A 19,625-nucleotide genomic window follows, 5' to 3' on the forward strand; every position below is an offset into this window, starting at 1 on the left:
TAAAACTCCAAGTCCCGCCCCCCCAAAAAAATAAAATGGGGGTTTCCCTGCTGGCTCAGTGGTAAAGAATGCACCTGCCCATGCAGGAGACACGGGTTCGATCCCCGATCTGGGATGATCCCACTTGCCACCAGGCAGCTGGGCCCAAGAACCACAACTATTGAGCCTGTGCTCTAGAGTCTGGGAGCTGCAGCTGCTGAAACTCTTGGTCGCAGCACCCGTGCTCTGCAAAAGGGAAGCCATCATGGAGAAGCCTGCACGCCGCAACCAGAGAGGGACCCCACTCGCCGCAACTAGAAGAAGCCTGCGTGCAGCAACGAAGACCCAGCACAGCCCAACATAATGAATAAACAAATAAAATGCTGAGGAGAAATAAAAGGGAAAAAAATCTTAAAAAAAAAAAAAAGCAAACACCTCTTACTGTAATTCTTCAGCATCATGCCCCTCTCTTCCCCATCTCCCAAGTCCTAGAACCTAAAAAGGCATCACCAACACTCAGACACCAGTTTCCAGGAAGAGCCCAGCCATGCTGAGCTTGTTTTTTTTCTCTTTCCTGGAAGTGAACTTGGCCCCTAGGGTTGGTGTGGCCCAGGGTGTCTGAGTCGCCCCCCTGGTAAGACTGGCATTTCAGTGCTTGAAATGGAAATGGGCAATTGTTTGAAGGAGAGCAGTTCAGGACGGGCATGTGAGGAGCATAGAACGGTGTATGTTTCCATAGCTAGGGAATTCCAGAATCAACCATTTTAAACCACAGTTTGAAGATACCTTGGAAAAAAACTGTCTTATTATGGCCTAGAAAGAACCATATTTTGGAAATTAGATAGCTTCTCTGAATGTAGATCTTCTCCGTTTGGTCTTGGAAAGGCAAACCCTTACGGAAAAACAACCCTCAGAAAGTTAATAAGTAAATGCTTGATTGCTTTGCTGCTATTAGAGATATTTTTAGTTGCTGTCAACAAACTTAGTTTTGCTTAATTCAGAATAAATGTCTGGGAAGGTACATAAGGTTGTTACAGATGCACATGTAAAGATTAGGCGAATGGGTGAGTTGAACATTTGTCCTTTAAGTTTATTTATTTTTTTTCATAACTATACCCAAAAGGAGGAGATGGTTAAAATAACTAAAAAGTAAGACAGATGTATGATATGGGGCTTCCCAGATGACGCTAGTGGTAAAGAACCTGCCTGCCAATACAAGAGACATAAGAGGTGTGGGTTTGACTCCTGGGTCTGAAGATCCCCTGGAGGAGGGCATGGCACTGACTCCAGTATCCTTGCCTGCAGAATCCCACTGACAGAGGAGCCTGGCAGTCCACAGGGTCACAAAGAGTCGGACACGACAAAGAAACTTAGCAACACGCATGTCTGATAGTAAAAAGATTCAAGGATAAAAACGCTCACTGAGGTAATTTTTATAATAATAAAAATAGGAAATAATCTAGATGAGCATCAGTAGGAATGTAGATTAAAAAAAACCCTGGGACACAGTGGAGAACTATGGTAGCTAAGGTGAATGGGTTGCAGTCTATGAAATAACATGGAAAAATCTTGGAAATGTATCTTTTCAACTATACTGAAATCCAATCAGCATAGAATGGAAACATAGTTTTGAATGAAGAAAGTAAGTGGCAAAGGATTTATGCAAAATGATAAAATTTTAATTTGAAACAAAGTGATACACTGTATCATGTGTATATGTTTATAACAATACTTGCAAATACTTTCAAGGAAGAATAAATCCCACATTCAGGACACTGATTGTCCTTGGGCTAGGAGGGGAAGGAGATGGGGGATTGGGATTGTAGTTAAAACTATAAATGTCATACTTTTAAAAATAAATTTCTGAAGCCAAAATGATGAAATGTTAAAGTGTATTAAATTGGGGGTGATAGATACACAGATGTCTATTTTATTGTATCTTGTATATTTTGCTCTTTTTGGTGGTTTGGAGCTACAATCATAAAATTGAGATGCATCTAAAAAGTAAGCCTCGGATAAGGATTATGGTTTTTTATTTCTTTATTTTTGATTGTGCTGGGTCTTCATTGCTGAGCACGGGCTCTCTCTAGTTGCGGTGAGCGAAGGCTACTCCCTAGTTATGGTGTGTGGGTGGTGCATTGCGGTGGCTTCTCTTGTTTCTCCCGGTCTCTAGAACACAAGCTCAGTCGTTGCAGCTCACGACTTTAGTGGCTCCTCGGCAGGTGGGATTTTTCCCAACCAGGGATCAAGCTCGTGTACCCTGCACTGGCAGGTAGATTCTTAGCCACTGGATCACCAGGGAAGTCTCAGAATTATTGTTAACAGACTCGGTTTATCTATTCCCAGCCTCTTCAGATAGAAACCCCATTTTGTTCCATTGTGCCCAGCTGATGCTGTGCCTCTGAAATCACTGGGGGAAAGGAGAGGCTTCCAGAGGGTGTGGAAATGCAAACCGAAGCAAGTCGTCAGCAGCCAGGAGGTTTTTATTTTCTCCCAAATGGGGACTCTTTGAAGGGAAGGACAGTCTTTGATCTTCCTATATCCATACAGCACATCCAGCCAAGTGCTAGGAACACAAAGGCAGCTAAAAATATCAATAACAAAGCTTCTGGTTGTGCTTCTGAGCATTCAGGGCAGGTTCACATGGATTCCCTCCTGTTGCCTCACGGGGGTCCTGGGAACCTGATTCAGATCACATTACCAGCGCTTCTCTGTCTAATCACGACGGGCTTGTCCTGTTCAAAACAGAATCAGGAGAAATATTGTTCTAAGAGAGATGACCTGGGACATCCTGCTGAGATAAGTTGGTCTGGATTGCGTTTGGCTCATCTTGTTACAGGACTGATAAACGTCCAGAACAATGACCCTGTGTTTCTCTGTTGGATTTTATTGAAAGGATCTTGCATCCAATTCTTCTGGCTGTGACAGAGCCTTAGCATCTTGTCTCAGTGCCTGCCTTACAATTTCTGAGGGTTTTCATGGTTTCTGTCTATAAACCAGCACTTTGAAAATTCCCTGCATGAAAGATGTAGTAAGAGTTGTTGTTCAGTTGTTCAGTCGTGTCCGACTCTTTGAGACCCCATGGACTGCAGCACACCAAGCTTCCCTGTCTTTCACCGTCTCCCTGAGTTTGCTCAAACTCATGTCCATTGAGTCAGTGATGCCATCCAACCATCTCATCCTCTGTCGTCCCCTTCTCCTTTGAGTAAGAGTTACATCAAGTTGTTTCAGGAAAATGACATGTCTGTACTTATTGGGCCCAAGTTTGTCACTCTCTAGGCAAGAGAAGACAGGGTGACATGCTTAGCACAGTCCATTGGATCTGATTTTTATATCACAGGTTAGCCATGAAAGCAGATGGCCAGAGAGGACCAGAACACTGTGTGTGTGTTACTCTGCAGAAATCTTTCTGCCATTAACATCCTAATTTCTGATAATGTTCTTTTGATTCACAGCAGATGGTTTGATTGTTTCCAAAGGATTAAGAAAAAACCCTGAATGAAAGTCTGATAGCTCCTTTAGGCTGGTGAGTGCAGTCAAGTGGGTGTGGGTTCCACTCTAGGCCCAGCTGCCTCACAAAGAAAAATGATTTTAAAGAATGCAGAGAAAGTAAAGACATCAGACAATTTCTTGAGGGATGGGAGGTAGCAAATTATGATGTAGGGAATGATCTCTGTGAGGGCTAAGGAGGCAGAAGTGAAGTGTGGAAACCCAGAGCCCTTTTTAAAAATTTTATTTTTATATCTTTATTCACAATGAAATTTGGTCAATAATTTCTTTATTTAATAATTTTATTTTTTAATTCATTTTTAAATTTTTGGCTGTGCTGTGTCTTTGTTGCTGTGGAGGCTTTTCTCTAGTTGCAGCAAGGAGAGGGGCTTCTCCTTTTGCAGAGCAGAGTCTTTAGAGCACAGGCTCAGTAGTTGTGATGTGAGGACTTAGTTACTCTGAGACATGTGGGATCTTCCCGACCAGGGATCGAACCCATGTCTCCCACACTGGCAGGTGGATTTTTTACCTCTAGACCACCAGGGAAGCCCTTCTTCTAGTGGGCACACCACTGCATGGTGTCTATTCGAACGGGTGGAGTCAGGTAGCAGGTTGGGTCATGATGGGAAGGAAGAAGAGATGTGGTTTGGAGGAGGAAGATGGGAAAACTCTAGCATTGCTTATGGCTTCAGACGTGACATGTCAACTAGACTTGACTTCTGATTTTGGTGGAAAAGCAAGACAAAGACACAGATCTGAGTTCTCACTGTGTTCTGGGCACTTCACTGAACACTTGAAAGTAAATTTTAATCCACATGTCAAACATAATTGTATATTTTTTAGGTTAATCTTTTCAGAAGAGAAAACTAAGCTTAGAGCAATTTACTTCTCCAAGTTCATGTAGTAAATGGGAGAGGGGGAATTTAAGTCCACGTTTGTACTTGACTTCAAAGCCATGTTTATTCTACTTATTACTCACTATTTGGACCATGGAGTGGATCGTAATGCAAATGAAGGCAGCTGTGGTGTGCACAAACACAACACACACATTCACTCACTCACACGCTTACACTGTGTTCACAGAGGTGACAGCTCAGTGTGTGTCCCCCAGTAACACAGGCTGATCAGCTGAAAGGACGGGAAGAAAACATTAGAACTTTCACTTACATTTTCATCTCGGGTCTTTTAAATGACTACTTTCTGTGCATATTATAAATACTGTATTATGTACATTATTTTTACACATATATGTATGTGTGTATGTATGCCTGTGTCTGTTTATATATACGCATATGATGTGTGATCAGAAATGTTTGACGAGTGATGATATAGACCAGGGGTTGGAAATTACAGCTTGTGGACCAAATCCAACCCACTACCTGATTTTGTAAATAAAGTTTTAATGGATCACAGTCATGTTCATTTGTTTACATATTGTCTGTAGCTGCGTCAAGTAGTTGCGAAACAGACCACACGGCCTGCAAAGCCCAAAATGTTTCCCAGGTGGCCTTTTACAGAAAATGCTTGCCACCCCCAGATTTGTGCAGTCGAAGTAGACAGTGTAACGGTTGAAGCAAAAGCTTTGCCCAAAATCATAAATTGACTTTCCATCACTGTTCTTCCTAGAAGTTTAGCAGAGAGTTGAACTGTGAAGAAGGCTGAGCGCCGAAGAATTGATGCTTTTGAACTGTGGTGTTGGAGCAGACTCTTGAGAGTCCTTTGGACTGCAAGGAGATCCAACCAGTCCATTCTGAAGGAGATCAGCCCTGGGATTTCTTTGGAAGGACTGATGCTAAAGTTCAAACTCCAGTACTTTGGCCACCTCATGCGAAGAGTTGACTCATTGGAAAAGACTCTGATGCTGGGAGGGATTGGGGGCAAGAGGAGAAGGGGACGACAGAGGATGAGATGGCTGGATGGCATCACTGACTCGATGGACGTGAGTCTGAGCGAACTCCGGGAGTTGGTGATGGACAGGGAGGCCTGGCGTGCTGCGATTCATGGGATCGCAAAGAGTCAGACACGACTGAGCGACTGATCTGATCTGATCTGAATGGGTGTGTGTGGAGAAGGAAATGGCAACCCACTCCAGTGTTCTTGCCTGGAGAATCCCAGGGACAGGGGAGCCTGGTGGGCTGCCGTCTATGGGGTCGCACAGAGTTGGACACGACTGAAGTGACTTAGCAGCAGCAGCAGCAGCAGCAGCAGCAATGGGTATGTGTGTGCTCAGTCCTGTCTGACTCTTTGTGACTCCATGTGCTATAGCCCACCAGGCTCTTCTGTCCATGGAATGCTCCCAGCAAGAATACTGGAGTGGGTTGCCATGCCCTCCTCCAGGGAATTTTCCCAATCCTGGGATCGAACCTGCATCTCTTACCTCTCCTGCAGTGGCAGGTGTATTCTTTACCACTAGTGCCATCTGGAAGCACAGGAGAGCCTAACAGAAGTGGCTAAAACCTAATGCCTCATCTCAACAATCAGAAGTCAACGTTTTATTTAGTACTTGATATCTCATTACCTAAATTCCTAGCATCTTATAAACCTATTCTGTGCAAAGCAGGTTATGATGAGCAGGCAACAGTGTTAGCACAGAAAAAGTAAAGGGAAATGTACAACAAGGAACAACAAAGGATACTTTCTATGAAAGCCAGGATTAATCTACCTGCCTGCAACCTGGCTCCCCAGCACACCTCCACTTATCTTCCTCAGCTGCAGGAGCTACGGAATTATAGCTGGAAGCTCAGTCTTGCTTGGTACTTGGTCAGTGTACAGACCAGCTTGGCCTCAGCTCCATGAGCAGGTTGTTTCTGGAGTAATTCTAGGATTTGTTCTGTCTGGGGCTCAGTTTTCCTGTTTATGGTCTCACTGGGATGAGCTACTGAGTTAGGGTTGCAACCTAGCCACAAGCTACTGAGTTAGGGTTGCAACTACATTTTAACCCTACCTGCCCTTATACCTACAAAAATGGTTTTCTTCCCTCCTCACTCAAAACTTTTCAGGATCCTGATGTCTCCACAAGGGGATCTGAATCAATGCCATGTGCACATGCTAAGTTGCTTCAGTCATGTCCAGCTCTTTGTGATCCCATGGACTGAAGCCTGCCAGGCTCCTCTGTCCATGGGATTTTCCAGGCAAGAATACTGGAGTGGGTTGCCATGCCCTCCTCCAGGGGATCTTCCTGATCCAGGGATTGAACCCGTATCTGTTATGTCTCCTGCATTGGCAGGAGGGTTCTTTACCGCTAGTACCACCTGGAAGCCCCACACCTACGCCTTATTTATTAATAACTCGCAGACTCAGAGTTAAAGAGCCTGGATCACAACCACATCTCTGCTTGAACTCAGACACCATGCTTTGGGCTGCTGGCTGTTCTTAGCCTCAGAACTAGGTTAGCCTCTCTGGCACATTCCATGCAGATCCCTGCTTGTTGCCCTCCTCTGACAGCCCATTTGGAGGCCCGAGCATGCTTTGCAAGTAAGAACATAAGGGTTTTGTCTGCAGTCTTCCTGAGCAGTAAAATTCGAGCTTCAAATATTTGAAATAAACGGGGCAACAGAACAAAGTCACTTAGGAGATAAATAAGTCACAACTGAGATGTTTCTCAAGTGATTAAGCATCTCGCCTGTAAGCCTAGTTCTTCGTGTTGAATTCCTAACAGCTTTTTCAACCCCTTTCAGGTCAGAAGAGTTGGCGTGAGGTCTGAACCCTCTAACTTGACAGTGATCAGAGATGAATAATTCCCTCTAGCCATGACTCCTATTTTCAGTGGAGATTGTGGTTGCAATACCACTCCAGGCCTCAGAGGCTCTCATCAGGGTCCCCAGTCTCTGAAATGGAAAATGTCCACTTAACCCTGCTGAGTCAGTTAAGCAAAACTTAGTATTGATACCGAATTGCTACATGATATTACATGGCGGTCGGTTGACCCAGCTGCCACTCACTGCTGTTGTTCAGTCACCAAATCGTGTTTGACTCTTAGCAACCCCATGGACTGCAGCACACCAGCCATTCACTACCTAGTTGTTATGGATGCTCACAGATTGTTACCTTGCTTTTGTTTGGGTAACCTTAAGATAAAACTAATGATCCTTTGGGATCTGGTCCTTTACTCTCCTCCCTCTAGGCAGACAGATTCTTCAGCATATAAATCAGATTAGATTTCGTCTCTGATTCAAATTTCTCATGGTTTCCCAGAGAAATAAGTAAGACTCACAAAGCCCTGCGAATCTTCACCCTTCTCATCCTTTAGCCACGTCCAGCTTCTCTGCTCATTTCAACCTTAGAGCCTTTGTGGTTGCTGGTTTCCCTGCCAGGAATGCTCTTCCCCAAGATCTTTGTGTGATCACCTCAATATTATCACCTTGTCTTAGCACGAATGTCACCGCCTCAGAGAAGTCTTCCCTGACCACCGTAACAAGATAGATACTCTTCCTCGCTCTTACTTTCTTCCCCAGTTACCCTATTTTACTATCTTCATACACTTATCACTGTATGGATTTATGTTGTATTGTTTATGTCATTTTCTTTGCTTGCTTTTTTTTTTTAATCATCCATCCATTTATTCATTTATGTCCACATTCAACAAGAATAAATTCCACGTAGGCTGAAGGTCATTTGTCCAGTTGCCTACCTTATATTCAGAGAATAGTAGTCTGTTCTTAAGTAAATATTTTTGGGCAAAGGATTAAAGGGACAAATGAAGCAACGGGGTAGCTTTCTCTGCTTCTTGCATCATTTATCTTCTTCCAGTGTTTCATCTTCATGAAATTCTCACATGCATCCTCTCAACCAGGCCCCATATTTCACAAATATCCTCTAGAAACCCCTAAACTGACTTTGAAGTCAAGATTTTCCTCATCCCTGTAGACAAACAGGAAACGCAACTGAACATCTCTATTTCTAAACTGCTAACGGTAGCTCCTTCGACTTCCACCCCGTTAAGCCTACCCACAGTTATTAACAAGAAGGCCCCCAAACCCCCTCTGCTAAATGCTCACATATTCTCATAAGTTTATCAAATTAAATGATGGAAGTTGAGCAGGCTGTGGGAAGTTTAACATATTGTGCCAATTAAGATTACATGTGCATTTCAGAGACATTATGTCTTATTGATTTTGAGAAATGTGCTATCTTAAAAGAGCCCAGATACAAAATGGAAGCCAATAGCAATTCCTCAAACGTCTTTAAACCATATATTTTTAATCGATTTCATGCAGGTGTATCAGCAAGAATTTGATCAGAGAAGCAGAAGTGATAAAAAAAGATTGATTATAGGGATTTGACTTTGTGTAATTATGGGACTTGTTAAGTCATTATGTAAATCCACTGCCTTCATGGCTAGTACTGGGTCTAGTTCAGCTGGGAGAAGCCGGAGGGAAGAAGGGCATGAAGTGTGGAAGATGAAGGACAAAGTGAAACCTAGTGAAGGTTAGTGGGTACTTGTGTTGGTCTCTCGCTGGAATTCACGGTGGTCTTCTTTGATTGCTTCCATGCTTTCTACTTTGATGGCATGGGTGACTGCAAAAGAACTGATGCTCTTTGCTCTTTACCGAGTGGGAGCTGAAAGAACTGAGGCCTGGATGTTGCCCCATACCGCCAAGGTGAGCCAGCATGTCTGTGACAATGTGGAGGCGCAATAGCGCTTGACTCGCGACCAGTCTTCCCTGCATAAACATGGCTACCGCTTCACTTTCACCTTCTAAATCTTGAACGCATTTTTCTTTCAGCCAATTCCAGCTCGAATCATTCAAGGAAAAATGTTCCTGTCTTAGCTGCTCTCACACAACCCCAAGTCACCGTAGAAAGTAGCAGATCTTATAAATCCCTACCATCCACACAGTCATAAATGTCTACTTCTTTGAAGCTCATTGATTCCATATCATTCTGGGTACTCATTTACACTTTACTTCCAAGCAGTGCCTCACTTTTAGGAAGTCACTTAAATATTGCACTGGCTAATTAAGGGCATTTTGATGATATTTCTAACTGGCTCTTATGCCATTACATCCTGACTCTGTGATCTACCTTTTTGTTTTTCTTTTGAAGGTTTGTTTATTTTTGGCTGCTCTGGGTCTTTGCTGCCTGCGGGCCTTCTCTAGTTGCGGTGAGCATAGGCTACTATTCCTTGAGGTGTGCTGGCTTCTCACTGCTGTGGCTTCTCTTGTGGCTCCCAGGCTCTAGAGCACAGGCACAGTATCTGCGGTGCAGCGGCTTAGTTACCCTGGGATCCTCCCAGACTAGGGATTGAACCCACGTCCCTTACATCGGCAGGCGGACGCTTAACCAACAGACCAGCAGGGAAGTCTAGTCTTCTTATTTTTTAATTTAAAAGAACTGAATATAGAAAACTCAACCAATCAAAATGATCTTTGATCAATGTGCATACCTATATTCTAGGTCTAAATCTAGGAAGTTTTATAATATTTATTTTTTCAGATATAAATATCGAACTCTTTGTGGATGAAATGACATGATGTGTGTGATTTGCTTCAAAGTAATAAGGGAAAGAAGGAAGTGCCAGAGAAGGAAGGGAGTAAATAAGAAATACAATAGAAAATAAAAGAATAATTGCTGAGGTTCATAATTGTTGATGTGGGTAATGGGTTCATTACACACACCATTCCCTCTACTTATGTATATGTTTGAAATCTCCATAAGTGTTTATAGAAACAGTTGCTTGCCAAAGACTTTTGGTTATTGCATTTTGTTTTTTCTCAATTTACTATTGACTAAGAAAAATGAGGTGCCTTCATTATAAGATCCCCAGGGAGACAGAGCCCTCTGCCCATATGATAATTTATACCTACTGGTCCTCATAAATTATTCTCCCCAGCCCCAACCTTCTGGTTGCAATTCCAGACCTGGGAACATTTGTTCACTGACACAGCAAGACATTATTCAATATGCAAAATGTAATACAATCCCCTGTATTGCTTCACCCTTGACCTCCCTCAGCCCCTCTTCTGGCAGAGCCTTTCTGGTCCAGTTTCAGAGAGAATAAATCTCCTGCCTCATGTCTGTGTTGGTCACCCAGCTGTGAAAGCCAGGAAGTGGACTTGGAAGTCTGTTTCTTACAAAGATTTGAATGAATTCTGTTGTATCAGCCCCCTCTTACATCCTTTTGAGAACTGACTTCAGTTTTTGGCTCCATTAAATCAATTATAATTAGTCCTTGGAATTTCCAACTTCCAAAATGATACTGACATATATTGTTTCCTATTATCCCACCTATAATGCTTTTTGTTTTTATTAATTAGTATCATTTTTATCCTTCATTCCAAATTTTAGGGTTGAGAGGGAGCTAGAGATAAGCACATTTGTTTAATCCAATCCCTTTAGCTGAAAATCCCTGCTTGAGCCTGTCAGCCCAGATCATTGCCTCCCTTTATTTTCACAGGACTCATCTCTGGTGTCTTGTGTGGATCTATCTTCTTCCTCATATGTTAACTGGTTGAATATTTTGAACCATGCCTTCCCGGACTTGCAGTATCTGCCAGGCTCACCTGCTGAACCAGATTCCTACTTTTAGAATCTTTTGATCAGTACGGTCTCTCCAGACACGAGTAATGCTTCCTTGGAGAATTAGTATCTAGCTTAACCAAATCACTCAGAGTGATCATTACCATCAGAAGTATCAAGACATACTGTGGAAGAGACACTGATGCGTACTTTACAAGCAGAAACCAGGAGAATTCTACCTTCTGGAAGCTTATAGCGTCAAATCCTGCTTGGAAACAGCAGCTCTGTGAGTTCAGCTGAGTCCATTAATAGGTTCAGTAAAAGGGATTGTCTTTCTCTTATAGGAATCAAAGGTTCCTTCTGGTCATTTTATTTTTAGTATGTGAGACATCTTTGGAGTTAGTGGCAAGCTTCCAGAGGTGATGATGATAGCTCCCCTCTGTCCACCTTGTAGAGCTGGCAGAGAGGGAAACCAGCAAAAGAAGAAGCCAGGGCATTGGAAGAAATCCTGGGAAGTTTTGCCTGTGGAATGAGGGGTGGGGGGAGGTCCTTTTCCTCCACCACAATCTCAATTTTGTTGAGATCCAGAAGGAATTATGATCCTGAGCCAATTTGTAAAGCTGCATTTGGAATGTGTACTTGGATTTAGACAGTGCTCTCTACTAACACTAAAAGAGTGATTTTGACACAGCATGTGTGTGTGCTAAGTCCCTTCAGTGGTATATGACCTTTTGTGACTCTATGGACTATAGCACCCCACGCTCCTCTGTCCATGGGATTCTCCAGGCAAGACTATGGCAGTGGATTGCCGTTTCCTTCTCCGGGGGATCTTCCGGATCCAGGAATCGAACCTGCATCTCTTATGTCTCCTGCACTGCCAGGAGCATTCTTTACCTCTAGCATCACCTCTGACACAGTAATTAGAGTTAAATACTTAAAGGAAGATGGTCCACTATTCTGCAAGCCCTGGTTTTTGCTTCTTCATTAATACTTCTTGTTGCAAGCTCAGACAGAGCCTTCTGATAATAGCACATTTTTTTCCTCCACTTTCTTTTGCTTCTGCCTCCTCTGCTTCTTCTCTTCAATTATTATTATTTAACATTCATTCCCTGTTAGCTCAACTGGTAAAGAATCTGCCTGTAATGCAAGAGACCCCAGTTCTATGCCTGGTTGGGAGGATCCCCTGGAGAAGGGATAGGCTATCCACTCTAGTATTCTTGCCTGGGAAATCCTGTGGACAGAGGAGCCTGGTGGGCTACAGTCCATGGGGTTGCAAAGAGTTGAACCCAACTGAGCAACTAAGCCCAAGAACATCACAACATTCATTGAGTTCTTGATATTGGAGATTAGAAAGAGTAGTAAGACATATCTCTTGTCCTCAAGGAGCTTACCATCAATACAGGAACACTGAACTTTGGGACTAGTATTCAGTTAAGAAGAGCATGTGCATGATCAATCGCTCAGTCGTGTCTGACCCTTTTTGTGACTCCATGGATTGTACCTGGCCAGGCTCCTCTGTCCATGGGCTTTTCCAGGCAAGAAGAATGGAATGGTCTGCCATTTCCTTCTCCAGGGGATCTTCCCGACCCAGGGATCAAACCGATGTCTCCAGCATTGACAGGTGGATTCTTTACCATTGAGTCACCTGGAAAGCCCTCAGTTAAGAAGAGGAGATAAAATTCCAAAAAGAACCAGATTTTCATTTTCCATTTTCTTTTTTCTTTAACCTGGTGCTCTGTGACAATCTAGAGGGTTGGATGGGGTAGGATTGGGAAGGAGATTCAGGAGGGAGGGGACATACATATGCCTATGGATGGTTCATGTTAATGTATGGCTGAAGCAACACAATATTGTGAGGCAATTATCCTCCAATTACAAACAAATACATTTAAAAAACCTTCATTCTCATTCTCTGCTTTACTCTGTGTCTGTGCAGATGCATGTCACCATCATGTGCAAGCCTTCCAATTTTGCATGGTTAACGCACATGTGACCCACATTTGCCCAACTCCCTTGTTTTTTCACAGAAGGATGTGTCATCTTTGGTTTGGATTCGTTAGTTCTTAATGAGGAAGTCTGCCTCAAACTCACCCATCCTTTTTGTGGGAGAGGTGTCACCCTTCCCTTCTCCTGAAATAAAACTGGTTGCAAACAAACCTCATCTGTTTCATGTTTCTGTGTGCGCGACTCATGAGGTTAGAATTGGTTTCTTCCATTATCTTAATTGAATCCATCTTCTACATGTAAACATTTTAAAGGGAAATGTGAATTGTGCAAGGGTAGAATGGGACCCTTAGTTTGAGGCCTCTTTTTGTTATTAATTGGCTGCATTTCCCATGCTGTTCAGGCATGGTTTTTTGCCTCAGTTTCCCAATCCTGGGAATTCCCTTTAGAGTAATGGCTGTTTATTTCATGAATGTTGCAGATAAGAAAAAGTTTGCATGAACAGGCATGAAACATACTTTCTGTTTAAACCACTTTTGAGGCTGGAACATCACAAAATATAGCTTCCCATTGCCCCAGCACAAAGCAAAGATGTATAATGTTTTATAGTTCCTCTGTGTAGTTCAAAGTTTGTTTTGAATTTATTAATCAGTTGCAAGCCTCCTTTCTTGTTTTGGGGAAAGCTATATTGTTCTGATGAGATAAAATAAGCTTAAATGTGTCCAACTTGTGAAGATAAATTTTTCTATGCCTTATAATTCCCTGTCTTCATTTTCTTCACATTATGCCTTTTCTTCTATATCCATATGTTATTTTTGCCTGATTAAAGTGAAAGTAACTTTATCGAAAAAGAAAAAAAAAATAAAGTGAAAGTACCTTTAAAAAGTCTAGCAGTGAGATTAAATTTTCTCCTTGTTCAAATAGACTATTAAAAAAAGATCTAGGTCCATAAGGTTGTAGGGGATAAAATTAAGATATTTTGAAATATCTTAATGATTTTTCTTTTAAATTAAGATATTTTGCATCTATGTACAGCATATCTGAAGTTGTTTCTGCTCTTATTCCACCTTAATAGGAAAATCTGTTTCCATAAAATAAACAGTAGTTCCATTGCCATGGATTCTTTATCTTATGAGACTAAGGATTACTATGATGCCTTGAGAATATTATTCAGTTTACCAAAATCTGGTTTGTACATACATTTTCAAAAATTGCATGAAATCATGCATGTCGTTCTCCACAAAGCAGACAGTCATATTTTAAAACATTATTTAAATAATGCCTCATCTCTCCTTAAGATTCCATGTAGATTTTCTGTTGTATTTAGAACAGAACCCAAACTCCTTCCTGTGGCCTTTGAGGCCCAATGTCATTTGACTCAGGCCTCTTCTGCACATTTTTTTCCTCCATTTCCTTCCACTTACTATATTCCCCAATACTAACTCATTGATTCGTTTATTCACTTGACAAGTATTTTTTGAGGGCCTAATATGTATTAGGCCGACTCTTTGTGACCCCATGGACTGTAGCCTACCAGGCTCCTCTGTCCATGGGATTTTCCAGGCAATAGTACTGGAGTGGATTGCCATTTCCTTCTCCAGGGGATCTTGCCGACCCAGGGGTCAAACCTGGGTCTCCCGCATTGTAGACAGACGCTTTACCATCTGTCTACAATGTAATATGTATTAGGTACTGTTATATGTGGGGCTTCCTGGTGGCTCAGGGGTAAAGAATCTGCCTGCAGTGCAGGAGATGCAAGAGACATGGGTCCAATCCCTAGATTGGAAAGATCCCCTGGAGGAGGAAACGGCAACCCACACCAGTGTTCTTGCCAGAACAATCCCATGGGCTTGGTGGGCTATATAACCCATGGTGTTGCAAAGAGTCAGTCATGACTGAGCATGCATGCACACTGTTCTATACACTATAAATACAACTTAGAACAAATGCAGCAAAGTCTTTCCTCATATGGAATTAGTAACTTGGGTGACAAATAATAAACACAATAATATGTTATGTGTTAGGACATCCAGTGAAACCAAATACAGTGTACTGCAGCTGTTGCTGCTGCTGCTGCTAAGTCGCTTCAGTCGTGTCCGACTCTGTGTGACCCCAGAGACGGCAGCCCACCAGGCTCCCCCGTCCCTGGGATTCTCCAGGCCAGAATACTGGAGTGGGTTGCCATTTCCTTCTCCAGTGCTTGAAAGTGAAGAGTGAAAGTGAAGTCGCTCAGTCGTGTCTGACTCTTAGGGACTCCATGGACTGCAGCCTACCAGGCTCCTCTGTCCATGGGATTTTCCAGGCAAGAGTACTGGAGTGGGGTGCCATTGCCTTTTCCGAAATACAGTGTACACTTCGGGGCAAAGATGGAGGAAGATCTCTGGTTGGGTAGTAAGGGAGTCCTCTTTAAGACGATAACATTTTAAAAGAAGTGAATGGAATGAGAGGATGGATGAATGAGGAGGTTTGGAGAAAGAGCATTCTAGGTAGAGGAAACAGTGAATGCAAAGGCTTGATCTAGAAGTAAGTTTGTGTGTTTGATGCACCAAGAGAAGGGGGTGGAAAAGAATGAGTGAGGGAAGAATGGACTACGAGATCATAGAGACTGGCAGGACCAGGTCATGTAAGAACTTGTAGATGAAAAGCTGGATTTTATTCTGAGTGTGTTGGGAATATATTTTCAAAGTGTAAGAGAAGAAGCTAGGGTTGGGGGTTGGAGGGCATTACTGCATTTGTATAGGTGAGTGTGCATGCAGGCTAAGTCACTCCAGTCGTATCTGACTCTTTGTGACTCTATGGAGTGTAGACTGCCAGGCTCGTCTGTCCATGGGATTCTCCAGGCAAGAACACTGGGGTGGGTTGCCATGCCCTTCTCCAGGGGATCTTTCTGATCCGGGGATCAAACCTGCATCTCTTACATCTCCTCTGTTGGCAGGTGGGTTCATTACGCCTAGTGCCACCTGGGAAGTGAATAGGTGAGAGATGATGGAATCTGGGACTAGGAACGGAGAAGGCGATGGCACCCACTCCAGCACTCTTGCCTGGAAAATCCCATGGACGGAGGAGCCTGGTAGGCTGCAGTCCATGGGGTTGCTAAGAGTCGGGCACGACTGAGCGACTTCACTTTCACTCTTCACTTTCATGCATTGGAGAAGGAAATGGCAACCCACTCCAGTGTTCTTGCCTGGAGAATCCCAGGGACAGGGGAACCTTGTGGGCTGTTGCCTCTGGGGTCGCACAGAGTCGGACACGACTGAAGTGGCTTAGCAGCAGCAGCAGGGATTAGGAAAATGGCAATAGATTGTGAAGAAATGTCTGGGTTCTAGAATTTTTACCATGACATTTATTATTTTATTTTATAAATTTTTTCATTGAGATTAAATAAATTGCAAGATTTAAAAATGTTCAATGTGCTGATTTTATATTTGTATACACTATGAAAATATTCCCCTCAAAAAGTTAATTACCATTGATGCATTCATCAATTCACATATTTACTGGATTTTTTTGTTTGTTTGTTTCGGGTGAGAACATTTAAATTCTCCTCTCTTAGCAGTTTCAGAGTTTTTTTTTTTAAGATTACATCAAAGGTATTACTGTTGGATTCGATATACTATGTAAGAGGTCAATGAATTTAAGGATGACTCCTGCAGTTTTAGCCGAAGCAACTGGATTAGTGAAGGCTCCATTTACTAAAAGTGGAAAGATTGAGAGAGGATCATGATTTGAGGGGAAAGAAAGGGTTTTGTTTTTTATTTTTTGGATACACAGAATCTGAGCTGCCTGTTAGAGATTCATTGGAAGATGTCTAGGCAATTCAAAATGTAAATCTGAAGCTTATGGCGGAGTTTGTGTCTGGGATATCCAGATGGTATTTGCAACTGAAACAGCAGCTAAAATAAATTAGGGAGTTGATGTGGCTAAAAAAGGGGGAAGAAGAGGAGAAATTGCCTGCACGAGAGGTTGTGGAGGGCCATTAGTTGAGGCAGAAGGAAAACTGGACTGTGTAATTTTCTGGAAACTAAGATGCTAAAGACTTTCAAGTGGAGGAAATAATCACCAGTGTCAAAGCCTATCAGCCAGGTCATGTGAGGTGAGGACTGTCTGGACAACTGGATTTGGCAGCAGAGAACCACTGGTCACCTTGACAAGAGTCACTGATGTGCAGCAGTGGGGTGGAATTTAGCAAATTGATATTATTCAGCAATTTAGCAGCTGGCTTGGGCTTCCCTGATAGCTCAGTTGGTAAAGAATCCACTTGCAATGCAGGAGACCTCAGTTCAATTCCTGGGTCATGAAGATCCACTGGAGAAGGGATAGGCTACCCACTCCAGTATTCTTGGGCTTCCTTTGTGGCTCAGCTGGTTAAGAATCTGCCTGTAATGCAGGAGACCTGGGTTCGATCCCTAGGTTGGGAAGATCCCCTGGAGAAGGGAAAGGCTACCCACTCCAGTATTCTGGCCTGGAGAATTCCATGGACTGTATCAAAGAGTTGGACATGACAGAGTGACTTTCACTTTAAGACATACATTGAATTCAAAAATAAAGCAATATTATTTTTGTTTAGTAATGCATTAATGTTAAGACTAAAATAGCTGAGGTTACCAGAGTTCAAGGTCTTTGTGAAGTTACTTGAAACTTCCAGTTCATAACAAAAGTGAGTACAGGGGAGAGGAAGTGTAGGACCAGAAGAGTAGTTAGTAAGACTCCTAGCAGCACCATGTGGCTGCTGAGATATAATAAAAAAAAAAAAAAAGTGAGTACAGGAGGTGAGTTCTTCAGTTATAGGTACTCAGACTCACAGGCAGTGTGGGATGAAGTGATTGTGCATAATTTCCAGGGCCAAATAGTCTGAGTTCAAATCCTTGATTTCTGTCTGTCCAAATTTCACTCAAACTCTTGAGTTTTTATTTCTTTGCACAAAGTAGGAATAATATTGGCAACGTCAAGAAATTGCTACTAGAATTTACTGGAATAACATGTGTAAAGGGACTAGTAGCACAGTCCCTTACCTTCCCTCTCTGAGAAGTTTTAGAAAAGTCACACAAACACCACCTGTGCCACAGCTTATGCCAAAAGAGGGGCTTCTGTCTCCTTGGATTTCTCTTATTCTGGAGAAATAAAAATAGTTCAATTAAAAATGTCAGCTTCATCCAAGTGTGGATAAAGTTAGTCCCCATGCTTAGAACACTTTCCCTGGGAGAAGTGATCCTGTTGTTTTCTTTTTAAAGAGAAGCAATGTCTGGATAAACAAGAAGATCCTACTGTGTAGCACAGAGAAATATATTCCATATCCTGTGATCAACCATAATGGAAAAGAATATATATGTATAACTGAACCACTTTGCTGTACAGCAGAAACAACATTGTAAATCAACTAGACTCCAATAAAAAAGAGAAGCAATTTCTGTGCCCCGCCCCCAACCTCAATGCTTCTCTCTCTCCCTCTCACCTTGCTCCGTCTCTCATCTCTCTCAACATTCTCTTAATTTTTCTGTACATTTCTACTTTCTTCTGTCTACTTCCCTTGGTTTCTGATTTTACAGATGATGTGAAGATGCTGGGAAAGATGGAGGGCAGGAGGAGAATGGGGGAGACAAAGGATGAAATGGTTAGATGGCATCATCGACTCAGAGGACATCAGTTTGAGCAAACTCCAGGAGTTAGTGAAGGACAGAGGAGCCAGGTGTGCTGCAGTCCATGGGGTCACAAAGAGTCAGACAGAACTTAGTGACTGAACAACAAATGTGTGTTGGGGGGAAGGGGACGTCTTAATTTGTAAAGACGTGGTTGACACCAGTGATGGCTGCGTCACTGACGTTTTCTCTAGGAATTCCCACCAGGTGATTCCCCGACTCTCCTCCAGCTCTTCTGCTTCTGTGTGGCTGAGGACAGAGAGGACTCATTCCTGTTCTTGTGTTGCACATAGCATGACAGAAGACCTCCATGGAAACTTCTACGGATCTTACCTGTGATCTCTCTCAGACTCGTCCCTTTTCCCCAGACTTCTCCTCTTTCCATGAAATATCTTCTTAGTTGGGGAATCTGCATCCTCAGCAGCTCATGGAGCTACAGAACTCCTGCCCTCTGTGCATGATCCACCAGGCTGTCCCTTCACTCTCATAGTCCTTCCTCCCTGTCTCTGAGTTGCTTTCCGGCAGCGGGTCCTGGTCCTCCTGTGTAGGTAGGACTATTCCTGCATAGTCATTGATCAGGAAGTAGAAGACTTTCAGGCCGAGTGACAAATAATGGCATTTCAGAAAGCTGAGTCCTGGAAGGGATTACTCTCCGGAGAGTTGTGAGTTCCGCTGCATCTTTTGTTTATTTCATGGAGGTGAATGAGCCTGCAGAGACAAATGTGCTCCAAGATGTCCCTGGAGCAAGGTTACAGCCCTGGTTTTTGCCTAGGTTGTGCCTGTCACACTCCACTGCTGCTCACACAGAGGAAGGAGAGGCAGGCTTTGCTCTGGACTCATTGAGGTGTGCAAGAGGAAAGGGGACCCACACACTGACCCGAGCTGGGCTTTCTCTGTCTCTTGTAGGTAGTCAGATTTTCTGTGCATGTGTCCTTGGGGAGCCTTCAAGTGCTTACATGAACTTGACAAGCACCTGTGATTTATATTTTGAATCTTGCCCAAGTTTGTACAGTGAACTTTTGGTTTAGACTGTGGGGGACATTTTGAGCCGACACTGAGAAGGCTGCTTGAAAACCAAATGATGTAAGTTGAGGTGCAACTGCTCTGAATTGTTTTTAA

The sequence above is a fragment of the Bos grunniens genome, chromosome 12 (assembly GCF_055505025.1).
Source record: "Bos grunniens cultivar Pamir isolate PY7600 chromosome 12, Bosgru_T2T1.0, whole genome shotgun sequence".
Lineage (NCBI taxonomy): Eukaryota > Metazoa > Chordata > Mammalia > Artiodactyla > Bovidae > Bos > Bos grunniens.